General features: G+C 49.4%; 1 long non-coding RNA gene across 1 annotated transcript; it reads left to right on the forward strand.

The window, feature by feature from the left end:
* The first annotated feature begins 9,172 nt into the window (after positions 1–9,172).
* Positions 9,173–10,764, forward strand: LOC120917476. Its single transcript, XR_005744208.1, has 3 exons — positions 9,173–9,491; positions 9,584–9,688; positions 10,647–10,764. It is a non-coding gene; the product is annotated as an uncharacterized LOC120917476 (long non-coding RNA).
* Positions 10,765–24,838: the final 14,074 nt, after the last annotated feature.

Here is a 24,838-nt window from a genome sequence, read left to right on the forward strand (position 1 = left end):
TAGTGCCTCCCTCTCCTCGGCTGAACACCCCCGCTGTCCCCCCCTATCCCCCCCCTTCCGCGAGTCACAGGAGCCATCGGTCCCGTAGACGGGAGATGCGGTCACACTCCAGATCCTCGTCGCGCAGCTCTGGGCGGCACGGCCGGTACAGCAGAAGCCGTCGCCACAGATCCCCCAGGCGTCACAGCAGGTACTGGCGGAGATCCAGATCCTCCCGGTGGGGGTCACCATCCTCATCTGGTGGTTCCTCCAGGAGCCGATCCAGGGACCGCGAGGGCAGGCTTAGGTCTAGACAGGGTTCATCGAGGCGCTCCAGGCGGCCTTCTCACGCGGACCAGCCGTCCGGCGTGCCAGCATCCTCTGTGGCTCCCGTGGCCACGACGGTTTTGGTGGCTCCCTCTTCAGTTCCGGCTTTCCTCCCGCCCGTTCCCGCATCCGATTCTTCAGTGGTGTCAGCTGCCATACCTCCAGTGGTCCCTCCTCCATCTTCGGCAGTTAACGGTGAGTTTGACTTCGCAGGGGCCTGGGGGGCCGGGGGTGGGGCGCATGCTTTGGTACCGGCTTTAAGGGCTTTATTGACGCAGCTGGAGCCCGGCTCCCAGGGGGTGGTTTTGCCTCCTTCGGGTAAACGGTGTGCACAAGGAGGCCTTTTTCTGTGGGATTAGCCCGCTAGGGGCGCACGTTAGTGAAGACATCAAACAAAAGATATGGGAGAATAAGTACATAGATATATGGTCTTTGGTTTCAGCTGATCAGCACACCATTGATAGGGAGCGCAAGCCATATACTGACAAGTCATTCGAGCGTAGACCCCGGGTGGCCAGGACGATAGGTAACTGGCTGCAGGCTTTTGCTGTGCTGGGGGGTATTATGGGGAAAAAACACCCCGAACGCTGTTCGGAGCTCTTCGTTTATTTGGACTCAGTATACAATGCCTACAAGTCACATGGCGGCAGCGCCTGGTGGAAATATGACGAAGAGTTCAGAAGGCGCTTGGCGTTACAACCCGAGGTGGGATGGGGCTGCAAAGCGACGGATGACTGGCTGCGGCTTATGATGGCGCAGAGACAGACCCCCTTTCTTGGCGGGGCCGCTGCCTCCTCAGCAAACCAGCAGGGCGCAGCGGCCACAAGGAGACCCGGAATGTGCTGGCTCTTCAACGAGGGTCATTGCAAGTTCTACGGCTTGTGCAAGTTTAAGCATGAGTGTTCCTCTTGCGGTGGTGCCCACGGAGCAGTTCGCTGCCCCCGCGGAGCAAAACCGGCGCAAAGGGTTGCAGGGGCTGTTGAAGGGAAAGACGCCGGTGAGCGTGGAAGAGATGCTCCCCTGGCTAGACCGTTACCCCAATAGATCCGAGGCAGAATTGTTGCGCATCGGCTTTTTGTATGGTTTTCTTATCCCCTTCATTCCCTCAGATTCACACCAACTGTCTGGCAATTTGATATCGGCTACTCTTTACCCGGATGCTCTGCGGGACAAGGTTAGTAAGGAGGTCAATTTGGGTCGCATTGAGGGTCCAATTTTATCCCCGCCGTTTCCTAATCTGAGGGTTTCTCCCTTGGGAGTGGTACCCAAGAAGGAGAGCGGTAAGTTTCGGTTAATCCACCATTTATCTTATCCCAGGGGTTCATCGGTTAACGACGGCATCTCTAAAGAGGAGGCGTCTGTTTCCTATGTCTCCTTTGATAAGGCTGTATTGTTGGTCCGACGGGCTGGCATAGGTGCCCTGATGGCTAAAACTGACATTGAATCTGCTTTCAGGTTGCTGCCGGTGCACCCGGATTGTTGCCACCTTCTGGGTTGCTGTGTGGATGGCCTCTTCTATTATGACACTTGTTTGCCTATGGGCTGTTCCATATCGTGCCACTACTTCGAAATGTTCAGTTCATTTTTGAAATGGGTGGTGCGATGTGCAACGGGTTGTAGATCCATCATTCACTATCTGGATGACTTCCTGATAGTTGCCCCGGCCGAATTCTCTCAGTGTCGTTTTCTACTTGACTCTTTCTGTGCTTTGGTGAGCCGGTTTGGGGGTTCCGCTTTCCGCTGAAAAAACGGAGGGCCCAGCCACCAGGCTGTCTTTTCTGGGCATTGAAATCGATTCCCTCGAGATGGTCCTTAGGTTACTGGCGGACAAGCTCGAGAAGATATTGGGTTTGATTAACGGGTTTTGCACGGTTGAAAAAGTTACTCTGCGCCAATTGCAGTCGCTGTTGGGCCTCCTCGCCTTTGCATGCCGTATCATGCCAATGGGTCGGGTTTTTTCGCGTCGGCTGTCTCTGGCCACCAAGGGTGCCAAGAGGCCGGAGCATCGCATACGACTGACTTCTTCACTAAGAGCGGACGTGTCAGTGTGGCGGCGTTTTTTGGGCACATACAACGGGCGCACATGCTTCCTGTCGGACGAAGTAGGCAATCAGGAATTGTCTCTTTTCACCGATGCGGCTGGTTCGGTTGAGTGCGGCGCTATTCTCGGGTCAAGTTGGAGCGCAGAGTTGTGGCCTTTAGAGTGGCAGGAGCAGGGTTTATGTCGCAACCTGACTCTCCTTGAGCTTTTTCCCATCGTGGTGGCGGTTGAACTTTGGGGGGAGCAGCTCAGGGACAAGAAGGTCTGCTTCTGGACCGACAATAGCAGTGTAGTGCATTGCATCAATGGTCTGTCTTCCTCTTCGCTGCCAGTTTTGGCCCTGCTCCGTCACCTGGTACTCAGGTGTCTGGAATATAATATCTGGTTCAGGTCTCGTCATGTTCCCGGTGTAGATAACGTTATCGCTGACTTACTGTCTCGTTTTCGTTTCCAGGAGTTTCGGAATCTTTGCCCGGGGGCGGATCAGAACGGTCTGCCTTGCCCGAGATCCCTGTGGACCCTGGTGTCGGGAATTTGATGCCCCTCATTGCTGCTTCGGTGACTCCGGCTACCTGGTCCAATCATGGTAAGGCATGGAATGCCTGGTCGGGGGTGGCGGGTGACAGGGATGTGGCTTCCTGTGGGAGGGTCCGTTTTCAGGTACGGTGGATTGTCTCTTGTGTTTGGAGCTTTCTGGATGTTCCGCTGCGGTGGCTCAACGCCGCACGGGGGGAGTTGGTTTTCACCTAAAGCTTCGCGGTTGACAGGATTGCACAAAACATTTCAGTGTCTTGCAAGCTTTAAAGGGTTGGCGGAAGGTGCACGGGAAAAGGGACGGTAGGCGTCCAATTTCCTTTGCCTTGCTGAATTCTCTTGTCGGGGCAACGTTTACGGTATTTTCCTCTCCTTACGAGGGGCTCCTTTTCTACGGCGTTTTGCTTGGCTTTTCGGAGCGTTACGGGTAAGCGAACTGGTGGCGTCCTCGGCTACTGGCCCGGGGCCTTTTTAGGGATGACGTCCTACTGTCTAACGGGGTGGTACAAGTCCGGGTGAGAAAGTCCAAAACAGACCAGCTTGGGAAAGGTTCTTGGCTACGCCTTGGGGCGGTGGGGGGGACGCTCTGTCCAGTTGCCATGGCAACGGAGTTCCTGAAGGTGAGTCCTGTTGGGAAATGTTTTTTTTTTTTTTTTTTTTTTGTGCATGCTTCTGGGGCCCCCCCTTACGCGGACCAGTTCAGTGCGGTTTTCAAACGCTGCCTTGTGGCTGCGGGGTTTTTCAGCGAGCGATTTTGGCACACATTCGTTCAGAATTGGCGCGGCTACGGAAGCGGCAAGGGCCGGATTGGCAATGGGTGACATTCAAAGAATTGGTAGGTGGAAGTCGGGGTGCTATGCAGGCTATGTTCGCCCGGAATTGTTGTTATAATGTTTTTTCCCCTTTTTCAGGTCCTAGTGCGCCGGTGGTGCACATTCTGGGCCATTCTTATATCCATCGGGCCGCGCAGAGGGCCATTTGTCGGCCGGGCGGCAGGTCCCTGGGATTTCCGGTTCAGGTTCATTGGAGAGGTTCCCCTGGTCGCGGATACTGATGGAAGCAATTCAAATTGGCGGCGTGTCTCGGACGCCGGTGGTGTTGGTTATCCATGCAGGGGGAACGACATTCGCTCCCTGCGGGTTCCGGAAATCATTAGCCTGATGAGAATGGATTTGGAACGGATGGTTTTTCTTTTTTCAGAAATGATGTTGGTCTGGTCTGAAATTATCCCTCGGGTCACCTGGCAGGAGGATAAGGATGCGGCAGCAATTGAGAGGGCTCGTAGGACAATTAACGCACGCATGTCCCGGTACGTCAGGGCCAGATCAGGGGTAGTGGTGAGGCACAGGCAGCTGGAAGGGGACAACAGGCGGCTCATGGGTCAGGTTGGAGTCCATCTTAACGATATCGGGCTCGATATCTTTTTGTCTGGTCTTCAGGACGGCATAGAACAGGCCCTTTATATTTTGGGTGGGGGTCGGAGCCCAGTTTGAGGGGCTGTGCTCCTCCTGTGGCGGTAATAATAATAAAGGAAAAGGGGGGAAGGCTTTATGCCCGTCGGTTTAGGCCGGCGGCTGGCTGGTTGCTTCCCCCCCCCTTGGTAATTTACCATAAGATGGTATTAAGGTTAAACAAATGTTGTTTATGTTTTAACAAATAAAGCTGTGGCCGACCCCTACGTCCATTCAAGGATAATATGTGTGGAGTTTTTATTTATGGAAAGGGGGGAGACTAGGACATAGATATGGGTAAGTGGTTGGTTCAGGTAGTCTGGTGGGCACCGGCCCAAGTAGGGCTAGGTGCCACGGACTGCCTGAGGTAATGGGACAGTCCAGGAAAGGGTTAAATGTGTCTCTCCCCTTTAGTTCCCCCCCTTCCTCCCTCCCTCCCTCTGGGAGGGTGGGTTTTACAAGGCAGACAGGACCAATTAAACAAGAACGAGGGGGTGGGTTTTGGGGAGCATGTGACCAAGGCTTTAAGGGGGGATTTCCCTCCCACCTTCTTCCTCTTACCTGCAGCAGCCCCCAGCAAGTGAGATTCCCGCCCTCCCTCCCCTGGTTTTTTCCCGTTTTATCCAACAGCTTAGGTGGTTTAAAAAAAAAAAAAAAAAAAAAAAAACAAAGGAAATAAAAGGATATATATTAAAAAAAAAAAAAATATATGGAAATGTGCGAGTAACAAATGTTACGGTGGTGTTATGACGGTGGTTATCCCGTACGGTTTACGTTTTATGGCTTTGGTTTAACAGGCCTTGTTATCGTGTTTAAGTGAGATATTTATTGTTAAGTCACAGCTGGCGGTAATAATAATAAAGGAAAAGGGGGAAGGCTTTATGCCCGTCGGTTTAGGCCGGCGGCTGGCTGGTTGCTTCCCCCCCCCTTGGTAATTTACCATAAGATGGTATTAAGGTTAAACAGATGTTGTTTATGTTTTAACAAATAAAGCTGTGGCCGACCCCTACATCCATTCAAGGATAATATGTGTGGAGTTTTTATTTATGGAAAGGGGGGAGACTAGGACATAGATATGGGTAAGTGGTTGGTTCAGGTAGTCCCTAAGCCTACACACACCGGTACCTTTCCCTGCACGAAGTGCAATTATTGCCGATACATCATCAAAGGGAACAATATATGTTTACCCAATGGCGACATATGCACACCCAGATTTAGAGCCACATGTTAAACCACAGGTATCATCTACATGATGAAATGCAACTGCGGTGCGTTTAACATTGGTAAGACTAAGCGTAATTTCTTCTGTCGAATACGTGACCACGTATCAGCCGTAACTAAAAAACTATTGGAAACCCCAATTGGTAGGCACATGGGCCTTTTTCATGGCCATGATTTAAAGATGATGGGCTTTTTTGCTCTTGCCCACATCGCACCCAACGAGAGAGGGGGCGAGGTGGACAAACGCCTTCTACAGATAGAAGCCCGTTGGAACACCAGGAAGATGAAAAAACGTGGGGCCAGATCCACAAAAACCTGACGTAACTTAAAAAATCCAATTTAAGTTACACTGCCTTAAAGTTTCTACCTAAGTGCCTGATCCACAAAGCACTTATCTAGAAATTTCAGGCTGTGTAACTAAAATTCCGCCGGCGCAAGGCGTTCCTATTCAAATGGGGCGAGTCCCATTTAAATGAGGCGCGCTCCCGCGCCGGCCGTACTGCGCATGCGCGCCGGCCGTACTGCGCATGCGCGAAGTTACGTTACGCCGAGTTTTGAGGATCGCGACGGCTTAAAGTTGCGTCGGGGATAAAAAAAATGACAGCGGCATGCATTCCTGAGGGAGAACTCCATGCCCATTTTCAAAGAAAAAAACGGCATGGGTTCCCCCCCCAGGAGCATACCAGGCCCTTAGGTCTGGCATGGGTTGTAAGGAGACCCCCCCACGCCGAAAAATCGACGTAGGGGGTCCCCCTACAATCCATACCAGACCCGTATCCAAAGCACGCTACCCGGCCAGCCAGGAAGGGAGTGGGGACGAGCGAGCGCCCCCCCCCTCCTGAGCCGTGCCAGGCCGCATGCCCTCAACATGGGGGGGTTGGGTGCTCTGGGGCAGGGGGGCGCACTGCGGGCCCCCCCACCCCAGAGCACCCTGTCCCCATGTTGATGAGGACAGGACCTCTTCCCGACAACCCTTGCCATTGGTTGTCGGGGTATGCGGGCGGGGGCTTATTGGAATCTGGGAGTCCCCTTTAATAAGGGGGCCCCCAGATACCGGCCCCCCACCCTAAGTGAATGGATATGGGGTACATCGTACCCCTATCCATTCACCTGGAGGCAAAAAGTAAAAGTTAATAAACACACAACACAAGGCTTTTTAAAATATTTTATTATTCTGCTCCGGACGCCCCCCCTGTCTTCGTTATTAGCTCAATTACCAGGGGGGGCTTCTTCTTCCGCTCTCCGGGGGTCTTCTCCGCTCTCCGGGGGGGGTTTCTTCTTCCGCTCTCCGGGGGGGGGCTTCTCCGGACTCCGGGGGTCTTCTTCCATCTTCTCCCCTCTTCCGCTCTTGACTCGGCGAACCCCGGTTCTTCTGCAGCTCTCCGGTGCCTTCTTCTTCAGCGCTGGCTGCCTGCTATGTTTGTGTGTTAGCTCGATTTCAAACAGGCAGCCAGCGCGGTCTTCTGTGGCGTCAGGGTCTTCTCTTCCTTTCTTCCGATGTTGCCTCGTCGCCTGTTGTCGCTGTAATGATGGAAGCGCGCCTTGCATCACATTTATATAGGCATCACCGTCCCATCATGCTCCGGTAGGTACCCACGTGGTGGGTGCCTACCCACGTGCACCCACCACGTGGGTACCTGCCGGAGCATGATGGGACGGTGATGCCTATATAAATGTGATGCAAGGCGCGCTTCCATCATTACAGCGACAACAGGCGACGAGGCAACATCGGAAGAAAGGAAGAGAAGACCCTGACGCCACAGAAGACCGCGCTGGCTGCCTGTTTGAAATCGAGCTAACACACAAACATAGCAGGCAGCCAGCGCTGAAGAAGAAGGCACCGGAGAGCTGCAGAAGAACCGGGGTTCGCCGAGTCAAGAGCGGAAGAGGGGAGAAGATGGAAGAAGACCCCCGGAGTCCGGAGAAGCCCCCCCCCGGAGAGCGGAAGAAGAAACCCCCCCCGGAGAGCGGAGAAGACCCCCGGAGAGCGGAAGAAGAAGCCCCCCCTGGTAATTGAGCTAATAACGAAGACAGGGGGGGCGTCCGGAGCAGAATAATAAAATATTTTAAAAAGCCTTGTGTTGTGTGTTTATTAACTTTTACTTTTTGCCTCCAGGTGAATGGATAGGGGTACGATGTACCCCATATCCATTCACTTAGGGTGGGGGGCCGGTATCTGGGGGCCCCCTTATTAAAGGGGACTCCCAGATTCCGATAAGCCCCCGCCCGCATACCCCGACAACCAATGGCAAGGGTTGTCGGGAAGAGGTCCTGTCCTCATCAACATGGGGACAGGGTGCTCTGGGGTGGGGGGGCCCGCAGTGCGCCCCCCTGCCCCAGAGCACCCAACCCCCCCATGTTGAGGGCATGCGGCCTGGCACGGCTCAGGAGGGGGGGGGGCGCTCGCTCGTCCCCACTCCCTTCCTGGCTGGCCGGGTAGCGTGCTTTGGATACGGGTCTGGTATGGATTGTAGGGGACCCCCTACGTCGATTTTTCGGCGTAGGGGGGGTCCCCTTACAACCCATACCAGACCTAAGGGCCTGGTATGCTCCTGGGGGGGAACCCATGCCGGTTTTGTTTTTTACAAATTGACGTGGAGTTCTCCCTCGGGAAAGCATACCAAATGCCGTCGCTGCAATGGGCCTTTACAAGGTGTGACTAACTTTACACTTTGTAAAACGAGCCCTAATTTTACACTTGCAAAATAACACTTACGGCGCAAAAAGGAAGCTAGAAAGCTTTGTGGATCGCCTTAAGTGCTAATTTGCATACTAGCAACGGCATTTCGACTCGAAATGCCCCCAGCGGCGGATGCGGTACTGCATCCTAAAATTAGGCAGTGTAATTCAATTACACATGCCGGATCTTCTGTGTAACTTTGGAAAAAGCCTTTTGAGGATCGTTTCCAAAGTTACACACAGACTGAACAGCAGTTAAGTCGGAGTATCTCTTTTGAGGATAACCCCCATTATGTTTATAATAAGACCATTTAGTAACTTGGTAAGGGTTAATACTTTGTCTCCTTTTGGGGGGTTAACACTGCATCCATTCCAGAGGGATATCGCCAGCATATGGTATACATCCATTGCCCCCTCTGGGAAGTTTTGTGATCCTCCCCATGTTTGATGATGTAACCCTATATCTGTATCGATACATTTCTGTCATTTATTTTATCTTTTCTTGCAGTCACAGAGACAACATGTGTATCCTATGATGACCGTGATTACATGAATCCACACAATTCAGATGCCCAGACCTATCTTTGTCAGCGCCCTTTTTTGGATTATTTACGTGTGTGTATGTGATACTGCCTGTCAGCCCTAGTAGTTGGGCGCCCAGGGGTGACCACCAGTGGCTGAACCAGCTCTGAACCATGGCGGAGGCTATGGTGCTGTGCTCACCCTAACGTATAGTGCTTTCATCCCGCTCTGATCCTACATCAGCATTGAGATCAATCGCCACTCTCATGCCCCGCCCACGGGGCGTGTTCTCACTCCCTGCTGTGTTAACATGGGCGGGACTCCGGCGCAGTTTCCATCGGAGGTGCCAATGGACACCCCCTATGATGCACACAATCCGCCCACTACAGCGCTCTGACGTATGCTACGTCAGAACGCCTAGGGACTATATATGAGTCCTATTAGCACACACAAGCCGCTCAGGCCTTAGGGGAAGACCGTGCGACCACCAGCTGAGATCAAAGGCAACAGTTTTCCTTTCTCTCTCTCTGCAACCTATTATCTTTTGTTTACACTTATTTTTGAAAGTGATACACACTTTCACATGACACACGCAATTCAATGCATTTTTCCCTTTTTCTCTCCTTTTTCTTTTTACCTGGCACTGTTTATCGCTTGCTGCTTCAGCTGCCTCTTCTCACTTACCATTGAGGATCTGAGTGTTCACTAACACTCTCCCTTCGGAGATAAAACAAGAGGTATTTTACTTTGCATACATCATTGCATCATTGAAATCTTATTTGACTGCAGCTTATTTTACATTATGCATACAAACATATATATTTTCTAGATCGCTGATCTGTCTCATCTATTTGGTGGCAAATATTTTATTGCTGTGTGCACTAGCTAGCTATCGGCTTCCCCAATCACATCCATGCTAATGGAATTTTCTCATGTAAGTCCATATGTTATACTCTATTTATTTCTCCTTAACATATTTCCCTTTTCATGCCTTCTGTGAGCTACACGCCACATGATGCACATTATATATCATACTATTTTGTTTAAGAATCATAGAATCTATATTTGCAACTTTTTATACTCACAAGTTGCAAACATTCAGAGTCTCTATTGCCTGCCACCTATTTAGTGAATCACTACTGCAATTAATGTGGTTAATTAGGGAGGCACCTTTTTCTGGTCATTGTCTGTTTAATACTGATTGAATATAGTCAATACTAATTATATAAGTGATAGTATACAATACATATTTTGATTTTGGATATTCTCTACATTTCTTGACAATGCTCAGTATTAGGAGCACTCTATACCTCCCCTCTTTGTACATTATTAAATAATTATTGACAATATAAAATTCTTCAACATTGATCCTTTAATTTAAGGGCCTCTTTTCGAACTATTCATTTATTATACTTCTTATCGTTTTTTTCCTATTTATCTTTTCCCTTTCTTTTGATGATCTAAGACCTGATCACAAATAGTATCATACCATAAATCTGCCTCCATATACTCCTCATTAGGACTGACTGGCTTCACATGACCCGCTTGTTTGATCCAGTCGCATGTTGCATCACCACCTAGCAACTTTGATAAATTACTCTGTGGCCTGTAAATCGCAGTCATCATTGATGTACTTATGCGTTCTGTGTGAATGTGCTTTGATAGAATAATGACAGACATAGATAACTCCCCCTTTCCCTTTTGTTACTTTTGAGGTGTTTTTTTGCTATAATTATTTCTTGTTATACATGTCTATGCATATTGTATTATATGACCAATCTACTAGCCATGTTTACCTGCTGAGCAATTGGGACTTCAATGTCTTGACCAGCATGTAATAAATGTTTATACTTTTGTAATGTCTCATTAAATCTTTATCTATTTATTCATAGATTGTTTTGTATACATACGTGTCCCTGAGGAAGCCCGAATGGGCGAAACATGTAGGACCAACTGTATATAACATTATATAAATCAACCAATGGTGAAATGTAATCTTTCATATGATCATGTTTTTAACTCTGTTTGTACTTAGTAATGTGTATCATTAAAATTATATATTTTTTATACAAATCTTGTCTTTGCTATATGATCTCTGTGGTTCCAGAGCTACTATCTTTGACTCTTTGATAATTCTTTAGACACACCCAATTTGCATTCGCATAGTCCCACGCCCTATCCCTTAATTGGGAACAAATATCTATTTTTCTACCAGGGACGGGAATGCTATTGGCTACTATGTTAGTTTCATCTGTGCAAGTTTATATATACTTTATCCTTGTATAGGTCCCTGAGTGGCTGTCAGGTGAGCAGTCTGACGTCAGAGACTGGTGCTTCTTCCCCAGAGATTCCAGTGATAGCAACTGGTCCCCCAGCACCTGCAGTACAGGTAGATGCTTTGTCAGCGGTCCTGGAATAATTTGTTGCCAGGGTGGAAGCGGTGTGTGGGCGTAAGGGGGGGTAAAAAGCGCCCCCTCCCCCCACCATCATCTGGGGACAGCTCTGATTCCGTTTTGGGCCTGGCCGTGGCGCAGGGCCCCTGTTCGGAGGTATCAAAGGACGCAGACCGGGACCTTTCGGACAGTGAGGAAGACTGTGTCTTAGGGGCAGCACAGGAGAAGGCGATTGTGGGGGCACTTATCACTGCGGTGCGGGAAACCCTCAAATTGAAGGATGCGACTGGGGCATCTGCTGAGATGCGGGTCCTTTTTGGGTCCCGCAAGTTGACCCGCACTGCAAAGGTTTTTCCTTATGTGTCTAATTTTGGTAACTTTATAGACAAAGAATGGGAACAGCCGCAGAGGACCTTTGCGGTCCCAAAACGCATGGTGGTCCGTTTTGGGGAGAAAAATCACTTTTTAAAAAAAATAAGACAACCGTAAAATATGCCCAATTTTTTTATATTGTGAAAGATAATGTTATGCCGAGTAAATTGATACCCAACATGTAACGCTTTAAATTTGCGCCCGCTCGTGGAATGGCGACAAACTTTTACCCTTAAAAATCTCCATAGGTGATGTTTAAAAAATTCTACAGGTTCCATGTTTTGAGTTACAGAGGAGGTCTAGAGCTAGAATTATTGCTCTTGCTCGAACGATCGCGGCAATATCTCACATGTGTGATTTAAACACAGTTTGCTTGCGTATGGGTTCAGTTCTGCGCGCAAGCTTTTTTTTTTTTTTCTAATTCTACTTATTTTTTTTTTATTTTGACAACGTTTAACCACTTAAGACCCGGACCAAAATGCAGGTAAAGGACCCAGCCAGTTTTTGCGATTCAGCACTGCGTCTCTTTAACTGACAATTGCGCGGTCGTGCGACGTGGCTCCCAAACAAAATTGGCGTCCTTTTTTTCCCACAAAAAGAGCTTTCTTTTGGTGGTATTTGATCACCTCTGCGGTTTTTATTTTTTGCGCTATAAACAAAAATAGAGCGTCAATTTTGAAAAAAAAATCAATATTTTTTCCTTTTTGCTATAATAAACATCCCCCAAAAATATATAAAAAAAAAATTTTTTTCCTCAGTTCAGGCCGATACGTATTCTTCTACATATTTTTGGTAAAAAAAACCGCAATAAGCGTTTATCGATTGGTTTGCGCAAAATGTATAGTGTTTACAAAATAGGGGATAGTTTTATTGCATTTTTATTAATAATTTTTTTTTTACTACTAATGGCGGCGATCAGCTTTTTTTTTTTTTTTTTTGTGACCGTGACATTATGGCGGACACATCGGACAATTTTGATACATTTTTGGGCCAATTGTCATTTTCACAGCAACAAATTCTATAAAAATGCATTGTTTACTGTGAAAATGACAATTGCAGTTTGGGAGTTAACCACTAGGGGGTGCTGAAGGGGTTAAGTGTGACCTCATATGTGTTTCTAACTGTAGGGGGTGGGGCTGGATGTGTGACATCATTGATCGTGTTTCCCTATATCAGGGAACACGCGATCAATGACAGCGCCACAGTGAAGAACGGGGAAGCTGTGTTTACACACAGTTCTCCTCGTTCTTCAGCTCCGGGGACCGATCGCGGGACTCCATCGGTGATCAGGTCCGCGGGTGCCGCAGTCACGGAGCTTCGGACCGGGGCGCGCCCGCGACTGGGCGCTTAGAGGATGTACAGGTACCTGCTTGTGCCCAGCCGTGCCATTCTGCCGACGTATATGTGCAGGAGGCAGTCCTTAAGTGGTTAAAAAATAAATTTGGGTCACTTTTATTCCTAATACAAGGAATGTAAACATCCTTTGTAATAGAAAAAGTCATGACAGGTCCTCTTAAATATGAGATCTCGGGTCAAAAAGACGTCAGATCTAATATTTGGACTAAAATGCAATAAAAGTCCCTTTTAAGAGCATTGGGTGGAAGTGAAGTTTTGACGTCGCTTCCACCCTGCAGTAATATGGAGACAGGGTGGGGGCCATCTTCCCCTCACTCGTCTCCACACACAGCAAGGGAGCAGGCCTGATCGCCTCTGCCAACGGCTCTGAAGGGTGGGGGGCCCCATTGCTGCCACAGATAAAGCAAATCCGCCGCTGAGACCACTTTTATCTTGTAGCGAACCGCCTGCTGAAGAGGAGGATACTGGGGTTATGGTAGCTAGCTGCTATCATAACAACAGTATTGCTCTTCAGCTGACGTATTCCTGCGGCTGGCGGTCCGTAAGTGGTTAAACAGGATTGGCCCCAGGACAGAACCCTGGGGGACCTCACTTTCCACACCAGACCATTCCGAGTACTCCCCATTTATCACCACCATTTGGACTCGCCCCTGTAGCCAGTTTTCAATCCAGGTACTCACCTTATGGTCCATGCCAACAAACCTTAGTTCGAGCAGTAAACATTTGTTGGGAATTGTATCAAATACCTTTGCAGAATCCAGATATACCTGTTGTGAAAAACTCACCCCGGGACATCCCTGAACCATATTATGTCTAAAATCATCCTATGTCCACTAGGGGCATAGGATGACTGAGAAATGATATCTTGGACTACTTGAGATGGGATTATTATGTATTTATTATCCACAATATTCCAGGATATCTCTAGAGAACTATTTAATGTTTATTGATTCTGCACTCAAAGGGTTAATTGTAGAGTGACTCATTCATAGATGTTAATGTCCTCACCTCCAGCCATCTGTCTGTTCTCTGTGCTAATTGACTCTGCTATTGTGTGTGTGTGTGAAGATGCCCTGTGTTTACACTTAAAGGATCACTAAAGGAAAACATTTTTTTTGCTGAAATGACTGTTTACAGGGTATAGAGACATAAAAGTTAACTGATTCCTTTTAAAAATGATTAAAAATAGATAAAAAAACAATCATATAATGTGCCTGTAGTTTCACTTTCGTTTTAAACTGACTTCATGTTTATGTGAAGTAAAGACACCCACAGAACAAAAACAAACAAATCCAAGGCAGTGTTTTGTTTTTAAAATGAATCTGATTGGTTCTGTTAAGTTTTAGACACACTGTAATGACAGCTTAGACCACCGTGAAAAGCTCCCAGTATGATGGTTATAAGGAGCCAGACAACCAGGAAGTGTGGAGATCAGAGCAGTTTTACAGCAACATCAAAGCAAAAACGAGCAATGAGGACATGAAACCAGTACTGCAGTAAGGTAAAGGAAGCTATTTAGCTAAAAACAAAAATTCCTTTAGTGACCCTTTAAGATAATGTGTATTGTATAGCAGGTGAATGAGGAGACGTGAAGTCTACTCACCTCGTCTGGGTAAATGATTAGATAATTAACTCATGTTAATTTATGTTCAGGTTACCTCCTCTTTACTGTATATAAGGCTGTATTCTTGGTTCTATTAAAGACTCCATACTTCACACACAGACAAGATTCGTCTCGTTGTGTGTTAAGGGCAGCTGGAATATCTGATATCTACTGTATATCCAGACTGATAGGAAGCGGTATATGACGGAAGCACTCAATCGGAGTGTGGGACGTTCCGTTACACCTGTCATGCTTATGAGAATAATTTTTCTGCACAGTATTTATAAATGAGTTTTTTTTAAAAGGTAATATTTGTAGGATACAGGATCAAGCAATATGAACACAGACTAAAAATAGGAGTTTTATTCGTCAGACGGTACACAGAGCTGATAGTAATAACTATATGGGTATATAGGCCACCTTCAGGTGATGGACACTGGCACACCCTAAGACAGGGAGTTCCCTCCCCTATATAACCCCTTCCATACTGGTAGTACCTCAGTTTTTTCACTAGTGTCTAAGGTGTTGGCCACGGTTAAAGAAGTGCTTTGAAGAGCTCCGCTGGAGGATCCTCTAGAATCAAGCATATTATATGACCAGATCCATCCAAAGTGCCATTGAGGCCAAAGTGGATGGTACCCAGGCCTCGGATAAGAACAGGGTTTTGCCTGTAATGCTTCTCTTAAGAGATCTGGACCCATGAGAACCAGTACTTTGATTATGACAAATACCAAGAGTTCTTCTGGCTGAGTGCAGTACAGGTCCAGGGCAGTGGAAACTTTTTTTTCTCTTTAGTTCATGGACAGACACAGCAGCAATCTTGACAGTAGGGTATTAGCCTTCTATTAGGAGAGGACTAGGCATAAAACATGTTAAAGTGTTAAACACACATCAAAACTGTACAGTACTGCCCAGGGGGCGGTCCCTCTCGGTACAACCCCCCTCCCTGCACCTTAACAGCCCAGTTTTTCTGCCTAGCATAGGAGAAGGACCTGGCTCCCTGTGGGCCCATTGGTCTTGGAGATTGTTCTCCTTTTTTTTACCTTTTTGTTCGTGAGATCTACTATGAACTGCCGACTGGGTGACAGGCTGGACATCAGATCCTTGTAGTCCCCCCAGTTTCCGCCAGCGAGCGTGTTCAGGCCTTTGGCTATGCGCTGGTTTGTCCACAACATACCCCGTTGCTTCAGGGGTGGCCGGTGAGCTACCTGCTCGGGGGCACTCATGACTGGGCTATATGTCTGTGTCACAGTGTGCCAGGGCAGACACCCACACTATAACCGCGCGGGCGATGGGTCTATCAGGAATGCTGCCAGCGATTCCACGCAGGATGGGTAAGTAGCAGCCCCCTGCTCTGGCAGGATGGCACAGCTGGGCATTCCCGGGGAGGTCGATTAGGGGGTTTCCACCCTTCCTTTCCCCTCTCCCTTCCTTCCCTCCTCCCTATGCTCTGGGAGCTAGGCTGGCTGCGTCTGACCAGGGGTCCGCCTGGGGGGGCTCTATCCACTAGCGGGGGGCTGCGCTGTGGGGTCCGCTCGCCTGGGGGTGCTGTCCGGCTGCCATGTGCGGAAGTCCCGGGTGTTCGCTGCCATGCTGTGTGTGCTAAATTTTTCATTTCTGCCACGCCCGGTGCTGTTTTGGCCTCTGTTTCGCTCGGCAGCCATTTTTTTGTAGCCGCATGCTTTTTCTTACAGGGTGGCCGCTCTGCGGCCATTTTGTGAGATATTGCCTCTAGTGTTAGTGTGTACGGCGCGAACAGCCTGGACACGCTGCAGAGAGACAGAGTGACACGGGCGGCTGTACGGGGAGCACCTCTGGCGGGAGAGGCGGACGGCAGCTCTGCGGTAACCGGTTTGGGTGGTGAGTCCACTTGGGGGGGCCCCTCGTTCTCTATGTCAGCTTGATACCCCTAGGGGTATCAGACACGTGGGTCAGCACAGCGTCGGAAGTGGACACCTCTTCCCCAGTCATACCTGAGTTGGCAACTGGTGCACCTGCTGGTTCTGTGGACACTATTTCGGTGATCCTTTAGACCTTTGTTGCCAGGGTAGAAGCGGTGCATAGGCAACAGGGGCCCGCCATCTTCCGGGAACAACTCTGACACAGAATCGTGCCCTGCTGCAGCTCCCGGCCCTGGTTCTGATGTGTCAGAGGATGTGGACCTAGATAGTTCAGACAGTGAGGATGACTCTGGGTCAGCGCATGAGGGCGCTTGTAGGAGCACTTATCACCGCGGTGCGTGATACTCTTAAGATTGAGGATACAGCGGAGGCAGCAGATGTGGTGGGATCAGCAGTACGTCCTGTGGCCGGGGCCCTGGTGTCAGACACTTACTGAATGGGCAAAAATGTTGCACCAAGGGTTAAAAGAGCATCAGGCTCCCCCGGACTGTGTGTAACTGGCTGACCAGTTGGTGAAGGACCTCAAGTTTTTGTTTGCGAGTCAGCCTTGGATACGATTCCCTTGCTGTCCAGAGCCTTGGTATATGCGTTGGTGTTGCGCCGCTTGATCTGGGTAAAGTGTTGGTCCGCGGACCAATCTTCTAAGAAGTACCTGTTGGATTTACCTTTTAAGGGTGAGAGACTTTTTGGTGCCTCTCTGGGTGACATTATAAAAGATTCCACGGGAGGTAAGAGCACTCTGCTCCTACAATCCAGAAAGGGTAAGGAGCCATGCCGTAGGCAAGGGCCCTTCTCCGCGCATAAGCGTTTTTTCCATCCGCCCGGGGCTGCAGGTAAACGTTACCAGGCCGATAAGGTACCTGCTGAAGGACAGAAGTGTCCCTGGTTCCGCAAGCCTGCGGGCAGATCTGTGTTCGCTTGAAGGTCTGCTCACGCCCGATACTCGGGCGGGGGGCCGTCTTCACAGATTCGCGGCTCGGTGGGCGTCTCTACTTCCCGACCGGTGGGTTTGAGAGGTAGTTTCCTCCGGGTACAAGATACGTTTTTCTCTTGCCCACCGACCATATTATTTCCCTCCAACCTCCAGCTTCCTCCGATTCGTCGGGAAGCCCTGTTTGGGGCAGTTCAGGATCTGCTGGTGCGTGGGGAGATCGTACTTGTACCATTACAGGAACGGTTTCAGGGTTTTTACTCAAACCTGTTTTTAGTCCCGAAGGACGGGGTCCATCCAATCCAGGATCTCAAGGCCCTCAATTGCTTTGTAAAAGTACAAAGGTTTAGGATGGAATCAGTTTGCTCTGTGGTCGCTGCTCTCCATCCGGGGGAATTTCTGGCGTCCTTGGACATCAAGGATGCATACCTACATGTCCCCATATGCTCCAGACATCAGAGATTTCTGCGTTTTGCGGTCGGGGAAGACCACTATCAATTTTTGGCTCTCCCCTTTGGCCTGACATCGGTGCCGAGGGTGTTCACAAGGTGCTCGCCCCGATTCTGGCCTTGCTGAGACAGCGTGGAATCGCTATCGTTGGCTACCTGGACGATCTTCTTCTAAGGCCCCGTACACACGACCGGATCGATCCGCTGGGATTGATCCGCGGATCATTTCCAGCAGATAGATCTGGTCGTGTGTACGGCCTAGCGGACATTTTTAGGCGGATAAAAATCCAGCCGACGGATTTTCAGCGGATAAAAATTTCTTAGCATGCTGAGAAATCTATCCGCTGGAATCCTGTCCGCCGGACTTATCCGGTCGTCTGTACAGACTCACTGGATATGTCCGTCCGATCCCATCCCTCGCATGCGTCGTAATGATTTGACGCATGCGTGGAAGTATTTACCATCCAGGGTCGCGCACGTCGCCGCATCATAGTCGTGGCGACGGCGCGGCCACGTCACCGCGGATGTATTCCGCAGGGATTTTGATCTGATGGTGTGTACAGCCATCAGATCAAAATCCGCCAGAGGATTTATCCGCTGGAAACGGTCCGGCGGACCGTTTACAGCGGAAATCCTCTCGTGTGTACAAGGCCTTAGAGCCACTTCAAGCTCAGAATTAGAGGAGGGTGTGTATATAGCCTGTCAGACCCTCCGAGACTTTGGTAGGGTCCTAAACACTCAGAAGTCGGTGTTGGTACCGACTCAACGCCTCGAATACCTGGGGTTGGTTCTTGATTCCTCAGAGGCGAGAGTTTTTCTCCCTGTGGAAAAATTGCAGGCTCTACGGGCTGTGGTGCAGCTGTTGGCGTCCCAGAGATGGTAGTCGCTCTGCTTTTGCATGCGAGTCCTGGGTCTCATGGTAGCCTCCTTCGAGGCAGTACCTTATGCTCAGTTCCACACTTGAGTGTTGTAGAGGGAAATTCTGTCAAGATGGGACAAATGCCCATCATCACTGGATTGTCAAATCCGGGTGAGCCACTGGGTCAAGGCCTCCCTGGTTTGGTGGCTGACCTCCTCGACTCTTCAGTCCGGGAAGTTGTTTCTTCCCTTTCACTGGACGGTGATCACGATGGACGCCAGCCTGACCGGCTGGGGGGTGTCTGGGGCGTTCAGTCGACATAGGGTCAATGGACGCAGGAAGAATCCCACCTGCCGATCAATGTCCTGGAACTTCGGCGATCAGGCTGTGCCTCTCTATGTGGTCTCAGAGGCTACAAGGACGTCCAGTCAGGATCCAGTCGGACAATGCCACGGCGATGGCGTATGTCAACCATCAGGGAGGAACAAGAAGCTCGGCTGCAGCGTCGGAGGTCGCTCATGTCTTGAGGTGGGCAGAACGGAGCGTGCCGGCTCTATCGGCCGTGTACATTCCGGGTGTAGAAAATTTGCAAGCGGACTACCTAGGTCGCCAAACGCTGGACCAAGGAGATTGGTCACTACACCGTGTTTCAGCTCCTGTGCCTGAGATAGGGCACACCAGAAGTGGACCTCCTGGCCTTGTGACTCAATCGCAAGGTATCGAGATTTTTGGCCAGGTCAAAAGACCCATGGGCGGAAGCGACAGACGCGTTGGTGGCACTGTGGGGTCAGTATCGGCTAATTTACGCCTTTCCCCCTCTAAAGCTTCTTCCCCATCTGCTTTGCAGAGTAGAGGCCGAGGGGATTCTGATGATCCTAATCGCTCCAGATTGGCCTCGGCATCCCTGGTACGCCGACCTAGTGCAGGTGCGTCTGGTAGCAGATGTTCCTTGGTGTCTGCCGATGCGAGAGGACCTTCTGTCGCAAGGGCCTATACTTCATCCTGCTTTACAGTCGCTTTGACGGCATGGCTTTTGAAGGACAGGTACTAAGGGACCGAGGCCTGTCTGAATCAGTGATATCTACCATGCTGAGGGCACGGAAGTCGTCCTCTCGGAAGATTTACCATCACACGTGGAAGGCCTGCATCTCTGTGTGAGGAGATGAAGTGGCGTCCGCGTAACGTATTAGATTTCCACAGCGTGGGGTGGACCAAAAACTTGCCTTAAGTAAGATTTAAGGGGCAGATATCAGCCTTGGCTGTCTTTCAACGACCCTTGGCGGCTCACTCTCTGGTGAGTACATTCGTGAAGGGGGTTCGACATGTGGCCCAACGGTACGTCCTCCACTACAATCTGGTCCTCTCAGTACTTCAGAAACCGTAGTTTGAGAACATTAGAGATTCCCCTACTGACTCTCTCTCAGAAGGTGGCTCTTTGGTGGCTATTACACCCGTCAAGCGGGTTTCTGAGCTGGCGGCCTTGTCATGCAAGGCTCCCTATTTGATCCTCCACAAGGATAAGGTGGTGCGGCGTCTGCAGCCTTCTTTTCTTCCTAAGGTTGTTTCGGCCTATAAGAGAACTATTAAAGCTGTCGCCGTGGGAGCGCGCCCGCGCGTCCCTTGGCACCAGACAGCTTATTTAAAAGGTGCACTGACCCCAGCCTAGTGCTGACGGATCTCAGCAGTTCCGGTGCCTGCATCCTGTGCTGCTGATCCCAGTTACTGAACCTCGTCTTCCTTGACCTTGCTATTGGACTCGCTTCACCTCTGACTCTTGGTTCCTGATCTCGGCTTCCCTCGTGACCCTGTTTTCTGCCTGATGACTTTGTGCCTTGCTGCCCGCTCGTTGCTGAACCCGGCTTTCCATGTGACCATGCTCCTGTCTCCTGTTTGGCTCAGTTCAACTTCCCGGGTACCTGCGACTTCATCCCTGCAACATGCTGTGACTTTGTCCCTGCAACCTGCTGTGACTTTGTCCCTGCAACCTGCTGCGACTTTGTCTCTGCAACCTGCTGCGACTTTGTCCCTGCAACCTGCTGTGACTTTGTCTCTGCAACCTGCTGCGACTTTGTCCCTGCAACCTGCTGTGACTTTGTCCCTGCAACCTGCTGTGACTTCGTCCCTGCAACCTGCTGTGACTTTGTCCCTGCAACCTGCTGCGACTTTGTCTCTGCAACCTGCTGCGACTTTGTCCCTGCAACCTGCTGTGACTTCGTCCCTGCAACCCGCTGCGACTTCGTCCCTGCAACCTGCTGTGACTTCCTGCCTTTCAAGATTCGCATCACCTGCTGCAGGCTTCCAGAGTTTCATCTGCGGGCACTCGTGTCTCCCCTGGCCCTTGGATTCTCCTGTCTCCAGTCTCAGTGGGACCAGGGCCGGAGATTCAAGAGAGGCTGACCTCGTCACTTCAGACATCACCCAGGTACGTGACAGTATCCGTCAGCCAGAAATGGAGTCTGAAAGGGAGGCCTCTTCTTTCAAAGACATTTGCCAATCCCTCTCGGCACTTGCCCACACTGTACAGAATCTTCAGAAAGATCTGAATCGGATGGAAGGTCAGCTTGGGGACCAGCCTGTCTCCTCTCCTGCTGTTGTGAACTTGTCAGTTCAAACGGACTTCAGTCTGCTCTGTGTGACCGCTACGCCTCCTGAACCCAGAGTGCCATTGCCTGAGCGTTTTTCTGGAAATTGCAAACAGTTTCGTACCTTCCGAAATGCCTGTAAACTGTATATTTCCTTGCTACCCCAAACCTTCACTTCCGAAGTCACCAAAGTGGGGTTCATCATCACCTTGTTACTTGGAGAGCCTCTTTCCTGGGCCCATCATCTTCGGGAGCAACAAGACCCGCCTTGGCAACCGGGGACTCCTTCTTTTCCGCCATGTCCCAGTTGTATGCCGACCCTTTTTTCCAACAATCGGCGGAATCCACACTCAGTAGACTCCAGCAAGGCCCAAGGGCTGTGGAAGATTGTGTCAGACTTTCGTGTTCTGAGTATGGATACTCAGTGGAATAGAGCGGCTCTCCATTATCAATTTCGTTGTGGACTTTCTGATCCATTAAAGGATGAATTGGCACGTGTGGGAATACCCACCTCCCTGGAAGATTTAATTAATCTTGTCATTCAGATTGACCGTTGGTTACAAGAAAGGCAATCAGAGAGGACCAATACCAAGCCACCTGCATTTTCTAGTCCCGATTCTTCAATTTCTGCCAGTTCTGTCGGATCATTGAAAATGTCCATTAAGAATAAGGAGTTCCACAAACTCTCCCGTGAAAGCTACCCGAGACCAGCTCTGTCTTCTTCGGAACGCCTCAGGCAACTACAAAACAGACTATGCTTTTACTGTGGGGGGACTGGTCACTTTATTCAGACTTGTCCTGTGAAACCTCCCATGTCCGCCTCCCTGTTGCCCCACATGATGCACCTCACTGGAAGGGGCCAGAACCACCTCTCTTTACCACTCCAGCTCCAGTTACCAGAAAAGACTATCCTTGTAGACTCAGGGGCTTGCAGTTGCTTTGTGGATGCTGCATTTGCTACCTTACACCAATTACCCCTATGCTCCAAGAGGCAGGGGTTTAACGTTCATTTAGCAGATGGTTCTGGTCTCAAGTCTGGACCAGTAACCCAAGAGACTATACCTATTCCCTGCTGTACTGCCTCAAGACATCTGGAACTCCTTCGTTTGGATGTGATTGCTTATCCCATGTTCCCTATCATCCTGGGGCTACCCTGGCTAAAAGCCCAAAACCCCATATAGATTGGGTCACTGGAAAAGTTTCCTTCTCATCCGACTATTGTCAGGTACAGTGTTTTCCAGAAAGGACCCTGAAACCGTAAAACTGGTGCCCGTTGTCTACTATGAATTCTTGGATGTGTTCAATAAAAAAGGTGCAGATACCTTGCCCCCACACAGGACTTATGACTGTCCTATCAAACTTTTACCCGGATCCGAGATTCCTTTCGGTCAACTCTACCCGCTTTCAGAACCTGAACTAGAAGCCATGCGCAAATATATAGACGAAAGTCTGGAAAGGGGGTTTATCCGACATTCTTCCTCACCTGCAGGAGCTGGTATTTTCTTTGTCGAAAAAACAGACCACTCTCTAAGACCCTGTATTGACTATCGGGATCTTAATAAGATCACTGTCAAGAACCGATACCCACTTCCGCTGATTCCTGAATTGTTCCAGAGGTTCTGGGGAGCACAGATATTTTCCAAACTTGATCTAAGGGGTGCTTACAATTTAGTCTGGATCAAAGAAGGACATGAATGGAAAACAGCTTTCAGAACATGCTTCGGGCATTTTGAGTACTTGGTTATGCCCTTCGGCCTCTGCAATGCCCGGGTCACCTTCCAACATTTGGTAAATGACGTCTTTCGGGACTTTCTTGATCTGTTTATCATAGTCTACCTCGATGACATTCTTATATTCTCTGAAACTATTGAACTACACCGCACCCATGTGAAGAAGGTCTTGAGTAGACTCCTTGAATATCACCTCTATGTCAAGGCTGAGAAGTGCGACTTCGAAAAGCGGACCATACAGTTTCTTGGACTCGTCATCTCTGCTGATGGCATTTCCATGGATCCCCAGAAGGTTGCTGCAGTTCTGGAATGGCCGGCCCCTACTGACAGGAAGGCAGTACAGAGGTTCGTGGGTTTTGCTAATTTTTATAGAAAATGTATTTAAAAAAAATCTGGTATCATCTTGCCTATTACCCAACTAACTAAACAGCATGTTCCTTTCTGATGGACTCCAGAAGCACAAGTATCATTTGAACAATTAAAGACCCTGTTCACTTTGGCTCCCATCCTGAAGCATCCCGATCTGTCCCTGGCCTATGTTTTGGAGGTGGACGCCTCCGAAAGTGCCGTTGGGGCTATTCTGTCGCAGCGACAAGGTCCTAAATCTTTATTGCATTCCGTAGCCTTTTTCTCCAAAAAATAGAATCCTTCTGAGAGGAACTACAATGTTGGAGACAGGGAACTGATAGCCATTAAAGCTGCACTTGAGGAATGGCGTTATTTGTTGGAAGGAGCCGCTCACCCTATCCTCATCTTCACAGACCATAAGAACTTGAAATATTCGAGGACAGCCAAGAGACTAAGACCCCGGCAAGCAAGATGGGCATTATTCTTCTCCCGTTTCATATTCCATATTCCCTTCCGTCCTGGTTCTAAGAATGGCAAACCAGACGCGCTTTCGCGCATGTTACATGATTCAGTTCAACCTTCAGAGCCAGACACCATTTTGCCAGCCAAGAACTTTCTTCTTCTTCAGTCAGACCTGATGTTCCAAATAAAGACAGATGTGACGGAGCATCCCCCATCTCCAGATTTACCTCTCCAGTTTAAGGATGGGCTCTACTATCACAAGGAACAGATCTTTGTGCCGAAACAGTTCAGAGTCTCTGTTCTCAAACAGTGTCATTATCACCCCCTGGCAGGCCATTTCGGTATCCACAAGACTATAGACTTAATTTACCGTTCTTTTTGGTGGCCCAACCTGATACAGGACTCTAACAAATATGTAAGATCCTGTGCGACATGTCTACACTGCAAAACCAGCCGAGCCAAGACTTGGGGCCTACTTGAAAGCCTTCCGGTGCCCAAGAAACCTTGGAGCATGATTTCTATGGATTTTATTGTGGAACTTCCCCCATCTGAGAACTTCACTTCTATATTTGTTGTGGTGGACCGTCTGACCAAAATGGCACACTTTGTTCCTTTACAAGGCACCCCTTCTGCGGCCGAGACGGCTTCCACATTTATCAGAGAAATCGTGAAATTGCATGGGATCCCTGATAACATTGTCTCTGACCGAGGGGTGCAGTTCACCTCCAGATTTTGGAGGTCCCTGTGTGAAGCATTAAACATCGAACTCCATCTGTCCACTGCTTACCACCCCCAGACTAATGGACAGACAGAGAGAACCAATCAAACCTTGGGGCAGTACCTGCAGTGCTTTTCCCCCTTCTCTCAGGATGACTGGTCTTCCCTTCTCCCACTGGGGGAGTTTGCTTACAACAACTCTATTCACTCTGCTACCAAGCAATCACCCTTTTTTGCCAATTATGGCTATTATCCCTCCTTTTTGCCTGAACTGCCTGTTGAGTCCTCCGTACCTGCTGTACAAGACAGACTAGACTTTTTTAACACCAACAACAAATTACTCCAGGATACCATCTCTAAAGCCCAAACGAGCAACAAGAA

Source organism: Rana temporaria, chromosome 11 (assembly GCF_905171775.1).
Source record: "Rana temporaria chromosome 11, aRanTem1.1, whole genome shotgun sequence".
Classification (NCBI taxonomy): domain Eukaryota; kingdom Metazoa; phylum Chordata; class Amphibia; order Anura; family Ranidae; genus Rana; species Rana temporaria.